This window comes from Lissotriton helveticus, chromosome 10, assembly GCF_964261635.1.
Source record: "Lissotriton helveticus chromosome 10, aLisHel1.1, whole genome shotgun sequence".
NCBI lineage: Eukaryota > Metazoa > Chordata > Amphibia > Caudata > Salamandridae > Lissotriton > Lissotriton helveticus.
In genome coordinates, this window is record NC_136071.1 from 436,402,129 (window position 1) to 436,427,867 (window position 25,739).

General features: G+C 44.9%; 1 protein-coding gene across 4 annotated transcripts in view; it reads left to right on the forward strand.

Moving 5' to 3' along the window:
• The window catches only part of CFAP70 (cilia and flagella associated protein 70), a 1,288,671-nt gene that overhangs the window by 275,258 nt on the left and 987,674 nt on the right, over positions 1–25,739 (forward strand). The gene's annotated exons all lie outside the window — the stretch shown is intronic.

Sequence of the window (25,739 nt, forward strand, 5' to 3'; positions counted from 1 at the left end):
TACATAGTACAAAGTAGGTGGCAACATGACTGGCATCCCCAAAAACTCACTCTATTACAGGTCTTTTCTCATTTCAAGTTATGACATATTTGAATGCCATAAAATTGCCTTCACATGGTTTTCTACCAACGTTATCCACTTTCTCACTTCTTACCAGAAACTTAATAAATGATTCTATCAACCAGTTCATAACTATCACAACAAGCCATAAAGTGGCTTCAAGACCTATTACTTGGAAATTACAATCTAGATTGTGTCAACTCCAAATCCTGCACCATGCTAAAGAACTTTGCTAAACTGCACAAATGCCTCCATAACTCGTTCCCATCGACAGACAACAAATGCAAGATACGTAAGCATATCTTTATTTTTTATTGTGTTTATTAGTACCTGCATACATAAAAGGCACAATGCATCAGTACACAAAATGTCAGCATAATGGAAGAGTATCATCACATACACCCAGAGCAGTGCTATAATGGAAAAATAGCATAAGTGCCTAGGTTAAACAGTGAAACAGTTATAAACATCTAAAAGAAATGAAAGAATGAGCAGCGAAACTTGGCGTCTGTGGTTAAATCCTCTGATAGTGGATAACCCACCTCCCCCAAAACCCGGTACACCGGTGTGTCAGGAGAATACAGAGGTGAAAGGAGGGTCGGGAAAGAAAGATGGATATAGGCATTCCATTGAACCCAGGGCATTGTCCCAGGGCCCACTCGACAACACATAGCCAACCAAGATGATACATTCAGCTGACAGAGGGTGTGCAGTTCCTATGTGATGGGGGGGGGGGGGGGGGTGGGAGGAAACAGGGTTGAAGGGGAAAGACAGGTCTTCCTTCTTGATGCCCTCACACACCCCGAGAGGTGTCATGCTTCATCATAGGGCGGGTGCCCCTCGTCTGGCTGGCGCTGCAATGCCTGACGGGATCTCGAAACCGGGGCTCTTTGTTAGGGATCTTTTAAAGATGAAGCCTTTAGGTGCATGCGGGTGTGGGGGCTGGGTAGTGCACGGTGAGGTAAGATAAAATAGGTATAGGGCAGTCCTCTACAGTCAATTTTAATGAAAAGGTAGCTCTAGCCTAGGTAAAAACAAAAGTGGGCCCCTGTGGGGATTATAATGTTTCTCAGGGGCAGTCTAAGTGTGTAAGGTCGACATGTTTCCTGCCTGTGCTTGCCCCTAACGGGTCAAGTAGCACTTCTTCAGGAACGTGGTAAAGTGAAGTGAATGGGTGCACTACTGCCTGGTATTCAATTAGTAGATGTGACATTTGTGCACCAGGTTTAGGTAACATCAGTATCCTTAGAAGGCCGGGACTGATAGAGGCCTCCACTGGTCTCCACTGGCACCCATGTTACCTCCCGAAGAATCTGTAGAATCTTATCCCAAAACCCCTGAAGTCTTCCACACTTTCATGTCATATGGTCACCGGAGCATAACCACATCTAAGGCATTCGTCCGACCGAGCTCTGTCTATGCGATGCAGACGCTGTCGGGTCATGCAGGTTTGATGCAGATAATAGAACTGGGTGAGCTTGAATCTGACATTGCTGGCTACCTCATGAACATAAACTCTCCTCCAAGCACTCTCAGACAACGGTTCAGGCAGAGCATCAGCCAATCTACTCTGTACTCACGTCATATTAACGCTGCAACCTCTCTTGATAGCCCTGTAAAGGCAGGAGATTAGTTCCCTTGTGGATCCCGGGTCCAGTATTATTTGTAATGTCTGAGGTTCCGTGAGTTCGGAGGGGAAGTCTGGCTAGATCTCCGGGAGCATGTAGGACACCTTAATATATTGCAGAAACTGGCTGTAGTGCTAGTCTCTTCCATCGTAAGGAAGACACCCTTGCCATTAAGGTCACCAGCTGTCATGCAGCCCCCCCCCTTAAAAACTACGGTCTCATATCCATTATGGGCTGAATATCTCGGATGGTTTTTAACCACCTGAGGGGCAGCATTCTGACATACGGCATCAGACACAATACCCGCTTTACCATATGTTCCAAGGCCACTGCTACTTGTCAGAGAACAAAAGGGAGGCCCTCCAGAATCCCCCGATCCCATCATAATGCAGTGCAGTGCAGGAGATCCACGTTCGCCTCCCACTCACTCACCAGGTTTTTCTCCTCATTGTGGCCCTTTGCACACCACTGTGCCCCATATTGAAAGAGGTTTGTGAACGTAAGCACATCTTTGTTGATCCCAGCTTCATGAAATGCTCCGCCCCATTTCCATTGATGGGTCTGTTCATTTTCCCATTCCATTTCACATTCTTATCCTCAAATAGGTCACACTCATCAACACCCATACAAAGGAAAGATGGAGAAGACCAGTTAAATGCCATCACTAAGCAAACTCTAGTGCCTCATCATACCCAGAATAAAATTACTTGTATTTTCAGCCAACATCATCACTGTACAGAAGTCAAGGGAGTACCTCCTTTCCATCTTAAAACATAAATACAAGATGAAGCCAAGCAAATCATTTTGCAATGTAAGACTAATACGAATCTCAGAAAATGAACGACAAAAGCCACGTTTCCCACATGTTGCCTACACCAAGATAACAAAAAAAGCTAAGAAAAGAATACAAACACATTTTATCTGCCAAGTCCAGCTGCTGGCTTGAGCTACCAGGGAGATGAATTAGCATAGTGGTCTATCCTTCCCTTTACACAGTTATTGTGAATTTGTATGCATAAAATATTATCTTGTACGTGCGTCACCCAGAGCATCCCTATAGTCTTCACCTGGAAATTCTTCAGGCGGTTTTATTCATTATTAACAAAAGTAGCATTTGCAGGATCCCAGGCTGGACTAAGTTGGGATTTATTGATACTAACATAAGACAAATGCAGAATGACCAAGAGAAATATTATTTTTTAAGAGAAACACACTATGCTACTTATTGATACATGACGACCAAGTAACCACCTACATCCATTTTGAAAATACTCTAGCTCAGCCAGCGTCATTGGAATCTAGCATTTCTAGGGACCTTTTGGCAGAAGAGAATGGAATTAACACCTGGACGATGGATGGGACGGCATGGCAAGCAGCTAAAGTCTTTGGTGTAGACTACAAATGCAGCCCACAGTTAAGATAAGTCTTGGCTAGTGGTGACCTCTGAAATATAATTCTGCACAGCATTTGGAGACTGGTTCCAGGAAGGGAAATGTATCCATTATTGATTAATTCATATCACACACATTGAAGACCTATAGCACATCTTATCCTGATTCTCTTGAGGAATTCAGGGCATTGCAATTTGCCAGAGTTTCCTAACTGTTTGACTTCTGTGGACTCCCACTGATATATTACTGGAAGCAGGAGACCCTGGCCTAGGCAGCTTTTATGATTTGAACCTCAAAACAATACACAAACACAGAAACAAGTATACAACAAATACACGAATAGTTATAAATGTAATGGACAAATATAGAAAATTAAAAAGTTTAATGGGAAAGTTAACGTTTTTCTATGTGTGTTTTTTCATTCTAAAAAGCAAATTGATATGCTAGGCTAGCATATCACTTTGTTTTGTGTGCTCCTAATGCATGTTCTTTTCAGCGGTGTAACGCAAAATGATTGTGGGTCCCGCCAGTGGTATGTGGAAAAAAGCCACTGAGTCTCATATATCTCACAGATATTAATTGTCTTTGGGCTGTAGGGTGCCTCACTGAAAGATTGCGGGCCCCTGAAGGCTTGGCCCTCCCTTGCACTGCAGGGGCTTCGTTACACACCTGGCTCTTTTGTCAAACTGCAATTAAAGCCACCCAACTTTGTCTTATGCCCTATCGGTTCGGACAAGCAGTACACACATACAACATGCAAAGGGCTACTCGTCCCGAAGTTGAGTCAGTCTCTCTGGATTACTGTGGGAGAGAAAAATAATCATCCATGAACTGTGTACTGATAAAGTGCATTAGCATAATATCCATCTGTTCATGGTCTTTGTGGTACTCATTTTGAAATTATGCAATACACCGCAGAGAAGCATTGCACTCAGATGTAGATACACATCATATAAGAATAGGACAGACATACGGACACACCCTTTTAAAAAGCTTTGGACATCTCTTGGACATTAAAATATGTATTTGTGATCAATCAGTATGGCTTACGCCATGTATATTACTGCACAAAAAACCAGGAATGGGTGAGAAATAAAGTCATTAGTCCATGTTACCATACCCAATTCAGGACCCTTGTACTGTGACATAGGAAGTTGGGGAAGCATGATCCTACAATCACACACTATACGTGGCAGTTTTCAAGTATTAGCAGGACCAATTATGTTGGAAGAGAAAATAACTTTAGTTATTGTACTACTTAGAATGCTGTATAACGTCTTCCAGGGGTGAGATTTTCGGGTATAATTGGGTGTCGTCGGCGTTAGAGGTGGACGAGAATCCCAGAGTTTCTAAGAATCACACATAGAGGTTCTAAGCAGAGGTTAAACAAGGTTGCGGAGAGGATCAAGCCTTGAGGGATCCCTTGGTGAATGCTGACTGATCTCGAAAGCATGTTGTCCAATTTCGCAATTTGGTAACAGTTGGATAGGTATGAGGAGAACCAGTGGAGTACAGTGCCTCCACATATCATCCAAAGTTTAAGAGTACGAAGGAGGTTCAGATGGTTAAAAGTGTCACATGCAGCAGATAAATCCAGGAGGCAGGAGTTGCCAGAGTCAAGGTTTCTGAGGGAGTCGTCGATTATTTAAAGGAATGCAGTTTCTGTACTGTAACCGTGGTGGAAACCTGATTGGAGAGAGTCTAGGAGGTTGTTTGTTTGAATGTGGGAGGCTAGTTGGGATGCTACGTAACTTTCAATGACTTTGCCTAAGAATAGGAGTGTGGCGGCTGGGCGGTAGTTGTTCAGGTCTCTGGATCAAGAAGTTGGTTTTTCAAAAGCAGGATGAATTGACCCATTTTTAGTCATTCTGGGAAGAGGCCCTGATTGGGGGAGGAGTTCACCATGGTAGTCCATATGGGGAGAAGGTGCGTGGCAAGAGATTTGCTGATAGAACCTTGAATGGCCACATGATGGTGCTTTGAGGGTTTTACTTTGGAGATTGTTATTTGTAGGTCCTGTTCGGAGATTGGAGAGAAAGATGACCATGATTGTAGTGCTTTGCATGGTAGAGTCTCAACTGTTTCAAGGGAGTAGTTGATGCGCAGTGAGATATGGATGTCTCTAATTTTTTGTCAATGACAACTACAAAGTCATTGCAAGGGGCCACGGATGACATTCAACACAATACAATGCATGTTTTAAGTGCACAACTACCTAACAAGGTTTCCCGGCGGTAGCAAGAAGAATTTCCACATTGTCTAAAGGCAGACGCGATCTTAAGAGAGGGTTATTGCACAGTCAAAGAGAAACGTTTAAAGATTTTTCTTGAAAAGCATTTCAGCTGAACAGCTTCTCCAGGCCAGAGGTAAGGCATTCCTCAATCTCGCTTTCAGGAAGGCAAAAGAACGCCCCATTCTTTTGAATTAAACAATGTGAGGGGTTGGAACCACGTTATGGTTATTGGACCTCAAAGAACGCACCTGGGAGGACAACTTGAACTGGTGCCTAAGATAGAAGGGAAAACTTAGAGTTAAAAATTCTAAAAGCAAAAGTACAAGCTTAAACTGAATCCTTCTGTTGATCGGTAAACAATTAAACTGAAACAAGTGACTTGAGATGGAGCTTCAAGAAGGGATTTTATGAATCAATCAGGCACCAGCATTTTGAATGCTTTGAAGATGCTGAATAAGATAAGTAGGAAGCCCGAGATACAGACTATTAGCGTAGATCAGTTTGCAAGTGATCAAAGCGTGTACAATAATTTGTTGCTGTTCCATGGGGGAAAAAATGTAGCATACATCTCAACCTTCATGAGGATCAGAAAACAGGAACTAGGCATTGTTTTGATCTGAGATTCCTTTGTGAGGTCAGCATCAAATTTAACCCCCAAGTTCCATACCACAGAGGAAGGACGATGGAGAATTCCCATCTCTAATGGCCAGAAAAGTTTAGCGTTGGGGATAGATTTGGTTCCAAAGAAAAGAATCTCAGTCTTATCAACTTAAAAAATTGGTATTCATCCAATATAGGACAGATCCAAAACAAGATTTAAAGAAACTCAATGATGAAGGAACACTTTTATGAAAGGCCAACAGCAGCTGTGTATCATCTGCATAAGAAACTACTCTGTCTCCAAAGTTCTCCACAATATTGCCCAAATATGTCATATATACATTAAAAATGGTAGGGCTAAGAGCTGAACCTTGCAGAACACTGCACTCTAAAGGCTGTGTTGCAGACTTAAAGTGAGGGAGAATGATAGCCTGCGAGTTGTTGCTGATAAAGGATTTAAACCATGCCAAGGCAAGATCCGTAATGCCCCTGCCTTCCAGTCTGTCAAGCAAAATAGCATGTGAGACTGTATCAAATGCCGCAGAAAGTTCTATAAGCATTAACATATCTGAAGAATGTTGGTCAAGACTGCTTTTGATATGCCTGAAGACCTCCAAAAGAGCTATCTCAGTGCTATAAGTTATAACCATGACACAATCCTGATTGTGAATCATGAAGCAGATGGTTTTCCTCCCACAAAATAGGAATCTGTCTTTTGACATTTTTTCTACCAGCTTTGCCATAGTAGGCAGAAGTGAGATGGGCCTGAAGTTACTTAGAAAATTAGGGTCAGCAGAAAGCTTCTTAAGTAGGGGAAGTAAAAGGACCTGCTTCTTACCAGAGGGAACCCTTGCCTGAACAAAAGATTAATTCAGCAGGCTGTTCACCAAGGGATTAACCACTGATACTGCTATTTTAAGAATAGTCAGGGGGCAAGGGTCAAGTGGGGATCCTGACTTACAATTGACAGTGCTGTTGGCCAATTCTTCAAGAGATATAGGAGGGAAACAAGACAGAATTGGTGAAGAAGGAGGGAAAGGAAAGTCTAAGGAGGCTGTGGAAGACTGATGAAAAAGATCTTAAATAGCCTGAATTTTATTATGAAAAAAACTGTAAGGTCTGCACAAAGTTCCATTGACCAAGTTAGCATATTTTTTTGTCTCCAAAGGAGAAAGAAAGGCACTAACCACCATAAACAATTCTTTGGGGAAGTTGTCTACCTCAGCAATTGATAGGACAATAAAAGCTTTACGGACCATATATATTGCACTATGATATTTCATGAGGGCATCTTGATTGTTTGCTGTGACTTCATCATAACTAGCTCTCCAGCGCCTCTCCAGCCTCTTACAGCTAGATTTATTAAGTTGTACAGCACCGGAGAATCAGGGGGCTGAAGTCTTGAGTCTCTTAGCAGAGTGCAATAATGTCAATGGCCTCCTCGACAAATCATTGAAAAGCGCTGCATCGTGCTCCAACACTCCACTCTGATCAATAGTGACAGATTGTAAGACAACAGCCAGAAGCAAGTCATTAACTTTGTGCCAAGGTCTGGACATCTTTTTGATCACACAGGGTAGGACACACGAGGTGGGTGTTAAAATCTCAAAAGGAATTAAAACATGATTAGACCATATGAGAAAACTACCAGAAGTATTTTGACCAGAAGAGGACTGGCCAAAATAAGATCAAGGGTATGACCTATATGAGTGGGTACTTTAACAAGTTGTTCCTAGTTATAGCCTTCCATAGTACCCAGAAATTGTTGTGCCAATTTGTTGTTGATGTCATCTACATGAAAATTCAAATCTCCTAGGACCATAAAATTAGCATGGAGTGGGTAAAGTTGGCCTAACTACTCAGAAAGAGATTGTAGCGATGTAGCTTATCCAGCAGTGGGAGAGTAGATAAGTGCGCCAGAGACGGAAAAGGTGGTGGTCAGAGTAATGGTGAACACCATGCCCTCCATATTGTCATTGTTCATAAGCTTTGAGACAGAACATGTAGATGCCGGGGTGTATAATTGCAATCTCACCACCAATTTTATTATCTAAATCAAAATGTTTGATGGAGAATTCCTGTGGGGTGGCTAATGCGATATACACCCACAAACTGTCTTTAAGCCACGTTTCTGTGAGGAACAAAACAACCCAGGTATTATCAATATTATCAATAACTGGGATGGTTTGTTCCACACAGAAACATGGGACATAGGAGCCGAAATGGTGGCAGGGTTAGTAGTGTGTGCAATTACCTCGAACAGGTGCTTCGGTCAGTTCTTTGCAAAATTCACAATGGCTCCCATATGGGAGGATTTGGCCCTGAGGATTTGGTCTTTGTATTGTTTTCTCACTCTGCGAAGCATAGTTGTCGCAATTCTTTCTCACATTTTTGGATAAGCTTTCTTTCTTCATATCAATCAATCAATCAATCATAACATTTGTATAGCGCGCTACTCACCCGGAAGGGTCTCAAGGCGCTTGGGGGAGGGTTCCGCTACTGCTCGAACAGCCAGGTCTTGAGTTGTTTCCTGAAGGCGAGATGGTCCTGTGTCAGCCGGAGGTGGATGGGGAGGGAGTTCCATGTCTTGGCTGCCAGGTAGGAGAAGGATCTTCCTCCGGCGGTGGCTCTTCGGATGCGTGGTACGGCGGCGAGGGCGAGGCTCGTAGAACGTAGCTGGCGGGTGGGCGTGTAGAAGGTTAGGCGGTCGTTGAGGTACTTGGGGCCCAGGTCGTGAAGAGACTTGTGTGCGTGGGTAAGGAGCCTGAACGTGATCCTTTTGCTGACGGGGAGCCAGTGCAGGTCCCTCAGATGGCCGGAGATGTGGCTGCGTCGGGGGATGTCCAAGATGAGTCGGGCGGAGGCGTTCTGTATGCGCTGGAGTCTTTTCTGTAGTTTGGCTGTGGTTCCCGCGTAGAGGGTGTTTCCGTAGTCTAGTCGGCTGGTGACGAGTGCCTGGGTGACCGTCTTCCTGGTTTCGGTCGGGATCCATCGGAAGATCTTTCGGAGCATACGCAGGGTGTTGAAGCACGATGAGGAGACGGCGTTGAGAGGGAAGAGTCCAGGATGAAGGCCAGGTTGCGTGCGTGGTCTGTTGGCTTGGGAGCGGTGCCCAGGGCGGGAGGCCACCAGGAGTCGTCCCAGGCGGAGGGCGATGGTCCCAGGATGAGGACTTCCGTCTTGTCTGAGTAGAGTTTCAGGCGGCTGTTCTTCATCCACTCGGCGACGTCTTTCATTCCTTCGTGTAGGCTCGTTCTGGCGTTCATAAAGCTCTTTAGAGAACCATGGCTTGGAGGGTTATGGTCTGGATAATTTGCACTTCAGGGGTGCACATTTGTGGAGTTGTATTTGTCAATGGCCTCGTTATTGTCCAGATGAGGTGTAATCGAAATTAGAGTGGGAAGGGCCGTGATGGCAATGGCTTCTGTGTCAAGGATGGATGTGTCCCTGACCCAAATTTTCTCTTTCTTGGGTTGTCCCTATGTTTTGGTATGCAAGCCGGTTGGGCAGAATGGAATCTGCATGTGATCAGACCAGTCGACTGGGATGGGGTCATATGTCTGTAGGTTGGACGAGTTGGAGATTATCAGATCCAGAATGGCGCCTTTGTGGTGTCTGGATTTATGGCAATGTTATTGTAGATCGTTGGCACTGAGAAAGGAGATAAAGGTGTGCACATAACTTTTGCCCACACCTCCCCAGTGGATGGTGAAGTCACCAAGTAAGATATTGTTGTCTGAGCTGATCAGATGCGAGGTGAAGAAATCCATGCAATCGTCGATGAAGGTGTTAATTTGACCCGGTGGATGGTGAATAACATTCAATATTAAGTTGGCGGAACATAGCTAAAAGAAAGTGTATTTCCTATATTCCCAATAGACTCTGTGCATTGGAATAATATATCCTGCAGCTTAGACGTAGGACTTAACTCGACTAGGTCTCTGCCGAATATATTAGATTTAATTGTGAGTGCCAGCTAGCTCAGAGGTCAATAGAAACTCTCTCGAAAATACAAGAAGGGATTAGTCTTTGACAACCATATAACATGGCAACTTTTTTTCCCCAGAATGAAATGTATCTCTAGAGTCGCGGAAACAATAGACGGCTATTTCACTCAGTCAGATGTGCATGCTTCGTTTCACCAGAGTTGCTTAGAAATAGAGAGACAGGCGTTTTGAATAAAAGTATTTATTGAACAGTCTTATTTCTTAAACATAAGAAGTGCACTGCTACAATTGAAATGCTAGTTAAGAAGTACAATGCATATAATACGAATAGTATTATAAAGTAGTACTGTAAGAGCATGCTATGGTTTCTAAGCCATAAACATAGAATACATAAAATGCATAAATACATACAGTGATAAAATAGTGGCTAAAAGTACTCAACTGGTGCTTCTAAAATACGCCTACCCCGGTGTACCTAACCTAAGTCTAGTACAAGGGAGGAGTAAGTGTGGTGTAGCTTAAGTCTAGTAATTTTCTGCCAAGAAAAAAAGTTATAGGCTTCATCTGAAATCAAGCATAAATCATGAGCATATATTCTCTCATTAAATAAAACGAAAGTACATTCATCAAATGATACCTGAAATCTGTCCCATAGCATAAGTTTTTAACTGTGTTTGTTTTCGAGGTTGAAGCCAAATATTGTCATTTAGGAAGCTCAAACACGAAATCTTGTTCTCTAAGAATAGTTCTACTTTAAGCAGATTACTCTGTGCCAAGATCTATTTTGGAACAAGTTCATATCAGTGGATTGTTTCGAAAATTGAAGGCCGAATTGCAGAGTTCATGGAACGCTGTGTGAAATAATCAAAAGTTATTCTCAGGAGTGTCAGGAGACGCGCTTCTCTGGTGAGGCGCTAGCTGCTCTACTACGGAGCGCCTTGCTTGCTATTTTGCACAGTCTATTGATTAAATCTTTCATGCTGACCAGCACTGCACCTTATTGCTAATTTGCCTAGCCGCTGATACTGTTTTAAATTTGTGGAGAGTTACACTCTTTTAATATATTGTTTGCCTAAGTGTATTGTGTATGTGTGTTTTACTCACTTTGCACTCCGGTCAAAACGCTGGTCATCCGCCCCATTCCACCACGGCTGTTGCTACTTGAGTGGAGGGCTTATTGACCTATAGCTGGGCTCCCCTCGGAGTGACTCACTTCCGGGGACGGAGCAGGCGGGCCTTCCCTGATGATTGCTACTTTAGGGAATGGCGGCGCCGTCGCGCAGCGGACGCGCCTCTCTGGTGAGGCGCTAGCTGCTCTACTACGGAGCGCCCTGCTTGCTATTTTGCACAGTCTATTGATTAAATCTTTCATACTGACCAGCACTGCACCTTATTGCTAATTTGCACAGCCGCTGATACTGTTTTAAATTTGTGGAGAGTTACACTCTTTTAATATATTGTTTGCCTAAGTGTATTGTGTATGTGTGTTTTACTCACTTTGCACTCCGGTCAAAACGCTGGTCACCCGCCCCGTTCCACCACGGCTGGTGCCGCTTGAGTGGAGGGCTTATTGACCTATAGCAGGGCTCCCCTCGGAGTGACTCACTTCCGGGGACGGAGCAGGCGGGCCTTCCCTGGTGATTGCTACTTTAGGGAATGGCGGCGCCGTCGCGCAGCGGACGCGCTTCTCTGGTGAGGCACTAGCTGCTCTACTACGGAGCGCCCTGCTTGCTATTTTGCACAGTCTATTGATTAAATCTTTCATGCTGACCAGCACTGCACCGTATTGCTAATTTGCCTAGCCGCTGATACTGTTTTAAATTTGTGGAGAGTTACACTCTTTTAATATATTGTTTGCCTAAGTGTATTGTGTATGTGTGTTATACTCACTTTGCACTCCGGTCAAAACGCTGGTCATCCGCCCCATTCCACCACGGCTGGTGCCGCTTGAGTGGAGGGCTTTTTGACCTATAGCTGGGCTCCCCTTGGAGTGACTCACTTCCGGAGACGGAGCAGGCGGGCCTTCCCTGGTGATTGCTACTTTAGGGAATGGCGGCGCCGTCGCGCAGCGGACGCGCTTCTCTGGTGAGGCGCTAGCTGCTCTACTACGGAGCGCCCTGCTTGCCATTTTGCACAGTCTATTGATTAAATCTTTCATGCTGACCAGCACTGCACCTTATTGCTAATTTGCACAGCCGCTGATACTGTTTTAAATTTGTGGAGAGTTACACTCTTTTAATATATTGTTTGCCTAAGTGTATTGTGTATGTGTGTTTTACTCACTTTGCACTACGGTCAAAACGCTGGTCATCCACCCCGTTCCACCAAGGCTGGTGCCGCTTGAGTGGAGGGCTTATTGACCTATAGCTGGACTCCCCTCGGAGTGACTCACTTCCGGGGACGGAGCAGGCGGGCCTTCCCTAGTGATTGCTACTTTAGGGAATGGCGGTGCAGTCGCGTAGCGGATGCGCGCAGCGGGCGCGCCAAATGCGAGCCCGTCTGAGCCCGTCTGTGCCAGGTCGGGCCCAGGGGCCAGGACCCCTGGTCCCCCTTTGGTATATTCCAGGCAGAACGTGCTGTGTTGTGATTCCGCAGCCCATCCGCTGCTCGATAAAACAATATTGACACTCAAGCGGGAGGGGCTTTTGAGACCTCAGGCAAGCACTAAGTTGGTCATCAGGGCCCCTTTTCCAGCTATTCCGCCAAAGCAGGTGAGCGGGCAGGGGTGTAGGTTTTCATTACTTAATACCCGCTCCCTACAGAGGCACTGTCTGGAGGTTTTTTCCCTCTTGCATGAGGATAACTTGGATCTCCTTTGTGTCACTGAATCCTGGCTTAACGAATCATCAACGCCGGATTTGGTGGCAGCCTTGCCCCCTAATTTTACTGCTATTCATGTCAACCATCCAGATAACATATGGGGGGGTGTTGCTTTCCTCTTCAAAGACACTCTGAAAACTGAAACACTCTGTTCAGAGTGCATTGAAGGCGCAGATGTTCTGGGTGTGAAGTTTTGTTCCCCCAGAGATTGTGTTGTATTCCTTTTAGTATACCGTCCACCTAGCACAACAATTAGGTTCATGGAACCCTTTTTGAAAGTGGTTCATGACCTTCGCATCCGCTATGAAGGATTGGTGGTGCTTGGTGACTTCAATTTTCACTGGGAAAGAACCCCGAAGGATGGCCAGATTAAACAATTTGAAGAGGTCCTAGTATCTTTGGGACTTACTCAGCTAGTGGGGGAGCCTACACATGAGAAGGGCCATACTTTGGATCTGATCTGGTCATCCTGCCCACTTTTAGCCCCGCTTGTGATCTCCCCATGTTCCTGGTCAGACCATTATTTGATTGAAGGTGAATTTCCACTCCTCACAAGACAGCGGGAAGTTAAACCAGATTGGAAACTGCTGCGTAGTTGGAACCAGGTCAAAGCGTCTGACTTGACAACCATTCTTTTACAATCAGAATATCCCCCGTCTCTAGCGCCTGACCTGGAAAGCGAAAGTGCCGCCCTGGTGTCTACACTCAAGGAGGCTATTGAGCTAGTTGCTCCAACCCATAAAATCAGATTAAGAGACAAGGGCAAAGGAGCACTATGGTTTAATAATGCTCTCAGAGAACAAAAACAAGTCCTCCGCCAATGCGAGAGAGCTTGGCGTAAATCTCGCATGCCTACCGCGCGGGATGCCTATACTATGCAGTTCAGAGCATATAAAAAAGCCATCCGCCTGAGGAAGGCCAAATTTTATGAATCAGCAATCTTGGAGGCTGCCAATCCGCAGAAAGAAGTATTTAAAGTCTTAAATGATCTACGGACGGTTAAGGGGCCAAATCCAACCTTCAATTTAAAAGACTGCCAAGACTTTCAAATCTTTTTCATGAATTAGATAAAGGACCTGATGGCTGAAATCAAGCAGACCCCAAACTTTCCTTGCTCTATCGAGCCTCCCTCTATTCCCTCGAGGCCAATAACGAATTTCCTGACGGGGCTGCCAGTCCTCACCAAGGAGTCTTTATTTACTATAATGAACCGGGTGAAATCAGGTTCCCCAGCGGACCCCTGCCCGCCTAAGATTTTTAAGCTGGGCTGGTCTGGAATGGAGGACAAAGTTCTTGCCCTGTTAAACCGCTCCTTAGAGATGGGACTTGTCCCCTCCAATTTCAAGGAAGCACAGGTGGTTCCCCTTTTAAAGAAACCAGGCGCCGATCCTAAAAACCTAAAGAACTTTAGGCCAATCTCTCAGTTACCTTTCCTCGCCAAGATCCTGGCGCAACATGTTTTGCACTCTCTCACCCATTTTCTCGAAGGCAATCACCTTCTCGAGCCCAATCAGGCGGACTTCAGAGCCCATCACAGCACGGAATTGGTGATGCTTTCCGTGCTGGATGACCTGAGACTCAAGGCTGACAAAAAAACCCTTGTGCCCTGGTCCTTTTGGACTTATCCGCGGCGTTTGGCACCGTTAATCATTACCGTCTCTTATCGCGGATTAAGGATCAAGGGATACAAGGCACAGTCCTGGCCTGGCTGACTTCCTTTCTCAAGGATCGCTCACAACGACTTCGACTGGCAGACCTAGTGTCAAAACCAGCCAAGTTGACTTGTGGTGTACCCCAGGGTTCAGCTCTTTTGCCCCTTCTTTTTAATATATATCTACAGCCTTTGATTGCAGCCCTGAACCAGATGGACTGCAGGGTCTACAATTATGCCGACGACACGCAAATTCTGATTCAGATTGACCATTCATCTACGGCCTACTTGAGAATGCAAGACATTCTCAAGTTTACTATAAACTGGATGGCGGACAACTCTTTAAAAATAAATCCGGATAAAACGGAAGTCCTGGCAATTACTACAGCAGCCAATCCGTGGAGTGATCTGTTCTGGCCGGCCGAATTGGGGCCTTTTCCGGAACCGGCAGTAGCAGTAAAGAGCTTGGGTATCAGAATTGATGCTCGGCTATCAATGACACAGCAGGTGTCGGCGGTGGTAGACACCTGTGTTAGTCCACTACGCCAGCTCCGGAAACTATCTTCACTACTGTCCTTTTCCACCCTCAGGCTGGCGGTCTCTGCCCTGATCCTGGCATGGTTGGACTACGGCAATTCCTTATATTATGGCCTACCAAAAAACCTTCTGGCTAGACTTCAGGTTGTGATGAACAATGCAGCCAGGCTCATTTTCAACAAACCTAGACGAGCCCGGGCCACGCCCCTACTACGGGACCTACATTGGCTGCCAATCGCTCAAAGAGCGAAATTTAAGAGCATCTTTATTGTACACAAAGCCGTCTATGGCTCAGCCCCCAGTTACAAAAAGGACCGGCTTATCAAATACACGCCAAGTAGGACTCTTCGGTCTACTGAAGCATGTAATTTGATATGTCCTCGGTTCAACCTTGCATCCAAGGGTGGAAGAGCCTTTTCGAGCACTGTCCCCCCGGCGGGGAAGCTTCTTCCAGCTAAACTTAGGAAAGAAACTAATCTCCTTCTCTTCAGGAAGAATCTGAAGCCTGTGCTCTTCTTGGAGGCTTGGGGGCCCCTGTGAGCGGGTGGTCTGGTGTTCTTACTGGTGTTGTGTGTCCGCTGATAGCGCTTAGATACCTCTGGGTGATAAGGCGCTTTACAAGCTCATAATAACATAACATAACAGGAGAAAACATCAGATTATCTAGGCTCGAAAAGAAACCTTCTACCGTGGTAGGTGAAAGTGGAACCACTTCAGTTAGCAGATCAAAAGTGCAGAAGTGTCGATCATCGCCGTCAGCGTTTGATGCATTAGCAGTGACCGTAGTAGATGGTACCTGTATGCCTGTAGTTTCTCGTATCTCACCCTCAGTTAGACTTGCCGGTGAGACTTCAATGAATGCCGTCATCAGAATAGGCAGCCGCTGGAGGCAACACGATGCATGAGCCGTTGCTGGACCTAGCAAAGCGTCAACATCCGATGGCAGTACTGATGGAAGTGTAAGACAAATGTCCAACACACATTCCTGTCCGCAAAGCAGGCATCGAAGAACAGGTAAGATTCAATCTTGCCAGATTGGTCTGAACGATAGAAACCACGTTGTGTTCAGATCTCTCAAACGAGCCAAGCCAAGAATCTGTGAAATCCTCTCACGATACCTCATGGCAAGGAGGCATTGTTCCATGATAGTTTCGGTGTTGCTGGTGACCGGACTTGCCATATTGGAGCAGAAGAAATAAAAATAGAATTCCTGCTACTAGTCCCAAGATGAGTGGCAGGCCGCCGAACACAGAATGCACGAAATTTGGAAAAATGCCGAGGACTGCTTCAAATGGTGTTAACAGTGCCGAAAAAATCGTCTTAAATACATGTACGATGCCGCTGGTATCAGACATGTTTAAGATTTGACTGCGAAATGTACTGGGCAGTTTGTTGATAATAATGCATGTATCTCTGCAGAAGACCTTGCTACTTGCAGATCATACACTTCTCTAGACGAGGTCAGTGGCACATTTTTTTGGGAAAAGAATGGCTTTCATTCTGCTTAAAGTATCAATTCGTATAGAAGAGATATTCAGTGAAGGCCATAAAGCCGTCTCCCTTCCTGTCTCACTTTTTGGATACAATACTTGCATACAACAAGTGACCGTGGATGACACAGTTACGAGATAACTTTTCACTGGCAACATGCCACAACAGCTATGATTGTTGAGCATAACGTAGCTGCCATTGGATAGCTGGCTGAAAATCAGTACTATCGCTGTGGAGGGGAATCCGTGTAGGTGGCACGAGAGGTTATTTGTAGAACCGCCGCAGGCTCCGTGCAAATTAATACCCTGGCACAAAAGTGTACCACTCAGTGAGTTTTTACAATTCTTACCCCTAAGGAATACTTCATGTCCCCCATTCCAACATCTGTGTGTGTATGGTAAAAACCAGGTCGACTTAATGTATTCTTTACCCAACCTTTCATACAGGCCTGCTGGTATATGCTCCAGACAATACTGAAACAGGAAAGACGTCACTGGTATCGTAATGGTGCCATGAATTATCCATTCAATGACACGTTTCTCAGAAACTGTTAATTGTAATCTTTCGAGTTTTTCAATGCTCAGCACCGTATAGTCTGCTCCTCTTTGTGCCAAAGAGATTTGTTTATCTGTAATGTTAAATACAGCAAACAATGACGTGGTATTGATTAGATGCCATGGCACATAGCCTGAACGCAGATTTTGCAAAGTCCAGCCCAGCAGCATGATAGAACGTAATTGAGACTGGCCATGTTGTAACATTAACAAGTCTTGTTCTATGATGTCAATGGCAGATGACACAATGCTGTCCAAAGAATACATTCTGGAGGACAGAGTTGTTAACCCATTGTCCACTACAGAGAGGATTTTTTCTAAATGTATACAATCAATATCTCGTATTCTTTCTGCAGATTCCATTTGCGTCATTTTCCATATTTCGTTGTATGCCGCATATATTCCGGCGTATATGAAACGTTTTTGCCGTGGGTTTGCGAAAACTTACTGGGTGCGACAAAGTCACTTAAAGAAACCTTAAACTGATGTGAAATCTTCAATAATTCCACCGGACCATAGATGTCATAATCAGTTCTGACCCATGCTATACCCCCAGGTATAGGAACGGCTGTGATGTTCACTGCTGACAGGCCTCTTCTTTCACGATGAGATGATTTGTAAGGTTTCAGGACCAAGTTGATTTTCTTAATTGCTGTGTCCATAGTACTATATTTTCCATCAATCATCCTTCCCAAGCCTAACACTAGTACGAGCCAGAGAAGGAGGAAAAATTTACCTAATCCAATCCAAAATTCAACCCATGGTGAAACCAGATATGTTTTTTCCAGTAGATGAAGGAGTTCTGTTACTTTTTCCTTGAAGTTTTTCTTTGCTGGCTTATCCTCAGGTTCACTGGGATCCTCAGAAAAGTTATCGAAGTTGATAAAGTAGCCAGAAGCAGTTCTGTCAATTGTTGGGATTCTATCAGGATTACTTGAAATCACTGGAGCTGTTTCTTGTTTCGCCATGTTTATATAGTCAGATGTCACATCATTGTAGACAGGCGTGTCTTGGCAAACTGTTATTTGTGTTTCCAGAGGTACAAGTTCCATGGCTTTGTTGCATAGTCCTTCTTTTGTTACTGCAGGTTTATCAAAGGTGATAAGTCTTTCAGTTTGAACCTCTTGGATTGTAGCAAGATTCGGTCGTCTGCTACTTCTCGGGAGTCCACTGGGCCTACTACTTATTATCAGCCACATGATTGTGGTTTGACCAGGTCGATGGATACAACTCTGTTCTCCCTTTTACCAGCAAAGGGCGGTAGTACTACTGATGATCTTGTTCCTTGGATTGCCAAGACAGGTACTGCTTTTCTGTAAGAAGGCCCAAATTCCTTCTTCACTGCGATTTTCTTTCTGACCAGATCCCCAATCTTTGGAATCCAGACAGGCCTTGCTGGGACAGGTGGTTTGTCTTCAGTGGGCGTTTGCTTCTGTATTGTATTACTCAGACTTCTTCTTGTTTCATTTAAGTCCTGTAAAACAGTCAAACGATCTTTGACATCAAAGGGTTTTTGTTCCACCACTGAAGTCTGACAATCGAGGTCTTCGATTATCATTCTAGTACCAAACATTAGTTCATACGGAGTGATTCCACCCAGAGAATTTCTTGGCAGATTGTTAAGACTAGGTTGGACACTTACTAGATGTTTGACCCACCCATCACCCGGACCTAATACCTTAGCTGTTATGGATTGCTTTATGTCACGGTTTTTTCTTTCCACTACCGCATTACCCTCAGGATGGAAGGGACTGGAATACCGCAATGCAACGCCCAAGCTAGCCATGGCCTCCTTGTAAGCTCGAGAGCTAAACGCAGGACCCTGGTCAGAATGTGGCGTACCAATTGCGTATGTGCCGATAAAGACTCGCAAATCCTTTATAACAGTTCTGACGTTAGCCGAGCGCTGGGGCCACATCCAAATAAATCTTGTCCTAGGAGATGTGGGACTGCATTTGTCCATTATGACGTTTGCAGGTAGATAGCCTAATGCTGTCTAACAATGGTATCTGAACTGGGCTGGCTACTCTGTAGTCAGCTATCTGGTGGCTTTCTCTGCTGCGATTTCTGTTGCAGTTAGGGCAATAAGTTGCGAAATTGTACACATCAACTCCCAGTCCCGGCCACCAGTACATCTTTTCTAATGTTATTAGAGATTTCAAGATCCCTTGATGTCTCAGACCCTCTCCCATATGTGCTCGTGTACCAAAGCAGCTCTCCGATTCCTGTTTGGAATTACTCTGTCCCCCACTCCAGGGATTTGAGCAAAAGGAACGGAGTTTGCATCAATTATGTATGTATTTGTGAGTGGATAGTTTGGGGAGAATGGAATCTGCATGTGATCACACCAGTCGACTGGGATGGGGTCATATGTCTGTAGGTTGGAGGAGTTGAAGATTATCAGATCCAGAATGGCGCCTTTGTGGTGTCTGAGTTTATGGCAATGTTATTGGAGATCGTTGGCACTGAGAAAGGAGATAAAGGTGTGCACATAACTTTTGCACACACCTCCCCAGTGGATGGTGAAGTCACCAAGTAAGATATTGTTGTCTGAGCTGATCAGCTGCGAGGTGAAGAAATCCATGCAATCGTCGATGAAGGTGTTAATTTGACCTGGTGGATGGTGAATCACATTCAATATTAAATTGGCGGAACATAGCTAAAAAGCAGCAAACTCCACAGTTCTAGGAGATTTAAATCTCCACTTAGAAAACATGGACTTAAATCCTCACACTGGATCTAGAGGCAATTCAGCTGACACAACAGATCAAAGGTCCCACGCATAAACAAGACCACTTATTGGATCCCATATTTTCAAATATATTTGAAATGACCACAGGGGACCAAACTGAAATCACTTGGTTGGATCATTAACTCATACCATTTCAATTAGGTAACAGAAGCAATAAAGTCCCTGTACCTCATCAACCCAGACTTAGATGCAACTGGGCTAAACTGGACATTGTAGTGTGGCAAGATGCCTTATCTAATCCTATCCTGGCAATGGCAGGAGACATTTCAAGCAGTTATAGTAGCTTTGAGGCTTGGATGCTGAAGGTCCTTAACAGATTAGCACCTGTCAGGCAGCAAAAAACTATTAGGTGATCGAGCTCCTGGGTTTCTCCTCAACTCTTAAAATTGAAAAAGAGTCAAACAGGCTAGAGAGATTATCGAGGAAAGAATATGATCTTATGGACAAAGAAACATACAAAAAACTATTAAAAATATAATAACGCTAGTAGGAAGGCAAGAAATAGCTACCTTGCCTCCAAGATTGACAATGCAGAAAATTCCTCCAAGGAATTGTTCAGTCTAGTCTGCAATATGATAAAACCAACCGTCAGCAAATCAGGTCCTCCACCATCAAACTTTTGCTGCAACATGTTAGCCAGCTTTTTCTTAGAGAAAGTAAATAACATCCTCCTGACGCTAAGAGATGATTATGGAGTCAGGAAATAAAGGTATGGCTGCATGAAAAACTGGATATCTTCACTAAAATGACTCAAGAAAGTATTTATGAGATTCTGAGCTCCCTTAAGTTGGGCTTACCATTAGATCCAGCACATCCAGACATTATGCAAAGTGGGGGCAAGGTAGTTATTAGTAGGCTGAATTATATTTTTAAAGTGACACTGAAGTCAAGGACAGTGCCAGAAGCCTGGAAGCACACCACTGTGAGACCGCTGCTAAAGAAACATCAGCTGACCCCTCAAAGTGTGAAAACTATCACACTCATCTCCCTTCTACCAGGACCGCGTAAAATATTAGAAAAATGTATTAATAAAAATCTCTCACAATATTTAGAAGCACATGACATCCTACATTTCTATCAGACAGGTTTGAGACATAAGGGTAGCACTGAGACTGCCCTGTTGGATTTCACAGAGGAATTAAAAGCCATTCTGGACAAGGGAAGGACTGCAGCTCCGATCCTATTGGAACTAAGCACAGCGTTTGACACCGCTTCCCATCCACTGCTCGGAAAAAGGTTGTAGGCAGTAGGAATAGTCGGAACAGCAATCAAATAGCTTACTTCATTCCTTCAAAATGGAACTTTTCAGGTATGTGATTAAGCTAAATAATCCAAATTTTACCCTCTGAATTGCGGGTCCCTCAGGGCTCTTCCTTACGACCTCCCCTGTTCAATTTGTATGTTACTTCACTTACAGAGATCATAACGGATGTGGTTTCACCTCTATATCTTACGCAAATGATACACAGATTATCATCTCTCTTTCCTCACAAACTGATAAAACCTCCACCCAATTTGGCCATTGTCTCAAACATGTGGCAGACTGGATTGCAGCAAGTAGCCTGAAATTAAATGGTGAAAAAACAGAGGAGATGGTGGTGGGAAACAACCCCAATAGATGGATGAAAATGAAATGGGCAGAATATCTTGGCGAGCAACCCACTCCAAAACCAGAAGTCAAGAGCCATGGCTTTTGGCTTCATGACAAGCGACCCATGACAACCCAAGGAAATACATTAGCTGCAACTAACTTTGGCTTGATTGGAAAACTAAGACAGCTTTTGAGAAGGCTACCTAAACCACTGCGCAGGATTGTGGTGCAAGGATTGGTCATCACGCGCCTGGATAACAGAAACTCCCTATACCTCAAGGCTGTTATGAAAAGATTACAGATCATCCAAAATGCCACTGACCACATACGTTTTAAAGTCCTTAAGCATCAGTCTGCAACTGAGGCTCTGGCAAGCCTGCACTAGTTGCTGGTGATTAAAAGAATGCAGTTCAAAGCTCTGGGCCTAGCCCATTGAGCGATGTTATAATAAGGGCTCAATGTTAATTCAGAGACTCCTCTCCCCCTATAACACCTCAAGAACACTGCGCTCTACCAGCCAGCTGTTGTTTGCAGTTCCCAGAATATAGAGAAGTTATTTTGCGTTCATAGTCCCTTGCTTTGTAAAGCACTTCTAGAGTATGTTAAGAGAAGAGAGTCTAACCTCAAATTTAGGAAATTGCTAAAAACTACCCTTTTCAACTAATTCAATTCTTTTAGCCGAGTTACATGCTGCTAACTTAGTGCTGGGAGGCCCCTTTGGGTAGCTACATACTCTAGAAGATTTTATTTATAGAATAGAATAGAATTGAAGTTGGAGGTATTGAATGTGGACAGTTACACCGACATGCATTCAAATGACTGAAAATGAGTATTTGGGAGGGTTCGGCATCTCATGGAATTTCGTTGGATGAGTGTGAGACTTCCACTGTGTCTCTCTTCTCGGGCACAACGCAAAATGGAGTAGTTGGGAAGGAGAAGGTATTCTAGGGCATGGTTAGATGAGACATTGAACCGTGTTTCTGTGAGGATTAGGATGTCAAGATTATGAGACTGGATTAAGTCAGATAGCTCTAGACAGTGTTTTACTGCCGACCGACAATTGTGTGGAATGCATTTCAGGGAGAAGCTGTTGTCTTTCTGACTTGGCAGAACCGGTAGGGTAGTCAGTAGTTGGTATTTGTATCAAGTTAGGAGGAGATGGGCATGCACTGGGATGGTGTGAGTAAGTTTGAATCATGTCAGAGATGGTTAAAATCGGGCGACCCGAGCGGGAAGATAGGAGGAGGGGGTAGCTGTTATTGAAGCTGCACCACTCTTTAGGAGATGTAGTAGGCCTGAGTTATCTAGGGGTGATTAAAACTGTTTGGGTCTGGGTAGGCGGCTGTCTCTCAGAATCCTGGAAAGATGTGGGGGGAGAGTGCGCAAAGGATGGTGAGGATAGCAGTGACAAGATGGCAGAGAATCACTTAGATGGAATAGAGATTCTTAGATGGAATAGAGCCGAAGTGAGGATGTCCATTCTTTGGGAGAGGTGTGAGAATGAGGAAAGGAGCTTGTTGAGCAGAGGGTAGTTATGTTCAGCAATTATGGGAGGATTTAGGTGGGCTGTCAAGGGCAGACTCCTGGGGTTGGGGGTGAAATATAGGTAGGGGGAGGCTCTGGTTGTTGCAATCTGGTGTTGGGAGATATTAGGGCAGGGGGTGAACTAGATAGGAAGGAAAGGGGAGACATATGGGCCAATGGAGGGGATGAAAATAGGGTGGCGGCGGTAACCGGGGTGGGAGATAATGGTTTGTGGGAGGTTGGAGGGGAACGATGCGGTGATGGTCTGTGGAGGGGTGGGTGTTCAAGGTCTAGTATTGGGGGTGAGCTATGAGTTGGTTGCTGGAGGCCTAACGGACGGTAAGAGAGTCTGGGGTGAGAGGTGCCGTCTGGCTGGACCAGCAGGGGAGGAGAATATGTGAGGGGTGGTATGGATGGATGGAGAGGGGGAGCGTGGAGATTCGTCAGAGGTCCAGAGGGTGAGATAAATTAAGTTGATTGTGTGTCGGTGGCTTGGAACATGATCTTCCCATTGTTGTAAATGGATATAAAAAGGTTGCCTGGGAGGCCAAATGGGAAAAAGAATTTGAGTTTGCGTCCAAAGGGGATGTTAGAGAGATATGTGGAAGGGAGACCATTGTGTAAGGACCTTATCCATAGGTCAGTGTAGTGTGTGCAGAGGAGGAGATCAGTTTTGAGGAAGCCTTTGCGTTGGCAGTGGTATTGGTCTCTGAAGAGGGTTTCTGGAAAGTCCCTCAAGGTCCTGTGTTTCAGGTTTTTCATTGCATGTTTGGAAAGATTTGGGAGGTATTGGATCTTGAATGCATTGGTGCCAGATCTGGGCAATGAACGGAGCTGGTAGCAATGGGTGCCTATGCCAGTTGGGAAGTTGTAGGTATGACCTAGGCAACCATTGCTAGGTTAAAGATGGTCGTCTGTGTTCTCAGAGTTTGAGAGGACCTCATGTAATGGTCTTAGGAAGAGAAGTATCGAAAGGATGAGCTGGTGGGATTGGGCAGATATCGGAGGTAGAATGAGCGTGTTTTGTTGGAGTTCTAGTATCAGAACCATGGTAACGTTACAGGAAGCCAAACAAAGCATAGTAGGCTTCAATAAGGTGGGGTAGCAGAGATGAAGGTAAAGGAGGGGAGGAAGGTTTGCTTCTCTACTGTGGGAAAACACTGTATTGCGGGATCGTTTTTCTTGAGTGTCTCAAGTGGCTGCCATGTTGGAGAGAGGCAGGCTGGTGTAGGGAGCAATGTACTAGAACCAGTTGATAACAGGCAAAAAATTGCTGGGGCATTCACCGGTGTCTGGGTAAAGGGCCACAACAAGAGAGAGTTGCCAAGCAGCAATAAAAGACCTGTTGGTTGAGTATGTTAAGTTGAGGTTCTTTTCCTGGAAGTGTCATATTGGAGTCAGGTAGGCCGGTGTTGAAGGCAGTGTGCTACCAGAAGATCCAACCTGAAAAACGATATCTTTTGAGTTGGCTTTCTACGCTTTGAGGCTGTCTAGCGGCTGGTCCACCCAAAGCTAAAGTTGCATTGAAGTCCTGGTCCTTTCAAGTGGCTCCTTGCAGCACTGTAGTAATGAAGCATCATCCCCGTGGTGGCGGCTGAAACCTGCCCCTTGGCAGCGCTCTCACCTTGTCATGGAGCAGCACTTCCAGAGCAGGGGGACAGTGGGGGTAGGCGTAAGCCAGGTGGATAGCCTGTTACATCGGCCGATTATTTACTTTGGTGGCTCAGCGTTGCTGAAATGGGCAGAACAAGCTGGACTTCTCGTAGCTAGGTAGAGAGATTAGAGAACTGGCAGCACCACGTTAGGGTCGGGCATTGTGCCACACATTACAGCCACCACCAATGTCTGACTGGGGGGGTTGACAAAGCGCAGGAGGCACCCCCTTGCATGATGCAGGAGCGACAGCTGTAAATCATAAGCAAGATAACCATGCAGAGGAACCCAAGGAGCATGCAGGATTCACCTGTTAAAGACAACCTCATAAGAGTAGGATGAAGTCCAAATTTGCCCCTGCTCAGGTCAGAGAAACACCGATGTCCCTGTCTAGTTCCCGTATTTGAAAAACTACATAAGGCAAATCCTGGTGTTCCAAAACCCTGGTACGTGGGAGGTAATGGGCTGATTTTCAACATTTATTACAGATAATGTGTTGGCATAATCATGGCATTAAATTACAAGCCAGGCCGGCCTTTAGCATGTGCGAGCTGGGCCCATGCCCAGTGTGCCAATTTTCAGAGAGGCGCATGGAGCTGTGTGCATCAAGGTTATTGCAGAAGCGCCCTTCTCATCTTACTCCAGCCTTGTCGTTGTCCCTGCCTGTTGATTTCTGTATGATTTGCCAGTTTATAGTGGTTTTAGTCATTCATTACCATACAGCGGGCGATGTTTTTAACACACCTTTAGCCCCCTTCCTTGCCTTATCTTCACCCTCTGACCCCTGCTAGCACACATCAACTAAACCATCATGTGTGTGAGGCAGCTAATCTATGGTTGAGCTGTTGGAGGTCCGGGATGTTTGTGTTTAGGGGCAGTCGCTGCTTGTCCAGGTACTGACCAGGAGGGACATCCTATTACTTCATTTAATTCACCACAATCAGCAAGAGCTCCAAATTTCTCTCCACCCACGCCCAGGGCACTATCTTAGTAAAGACCAGCTCTAATTAGAATACTTGTTTATTTATGGGTAAACCAGGGTAAACTTTCATATTCTAATTCTTCTCATTACTCTATAGTTAAACGAAATGAAAGTGCAATGCTTGATGGCTTATAACTCGACTAGGCAAAATAAATTCTGTATTTTTATCAGAAAAGCAGTTTCCAGTTTGGTATAACTGGTGACTTATATGTGATGTTAGCTTACATGTGTTCACTCTATTAGATTCAGATACTGAGCTGGGGCATAAAAGGGACACAAAAGTAAAAACTGTGGTTAGCTAAAGTAATAAATGGGGACCGTTGAT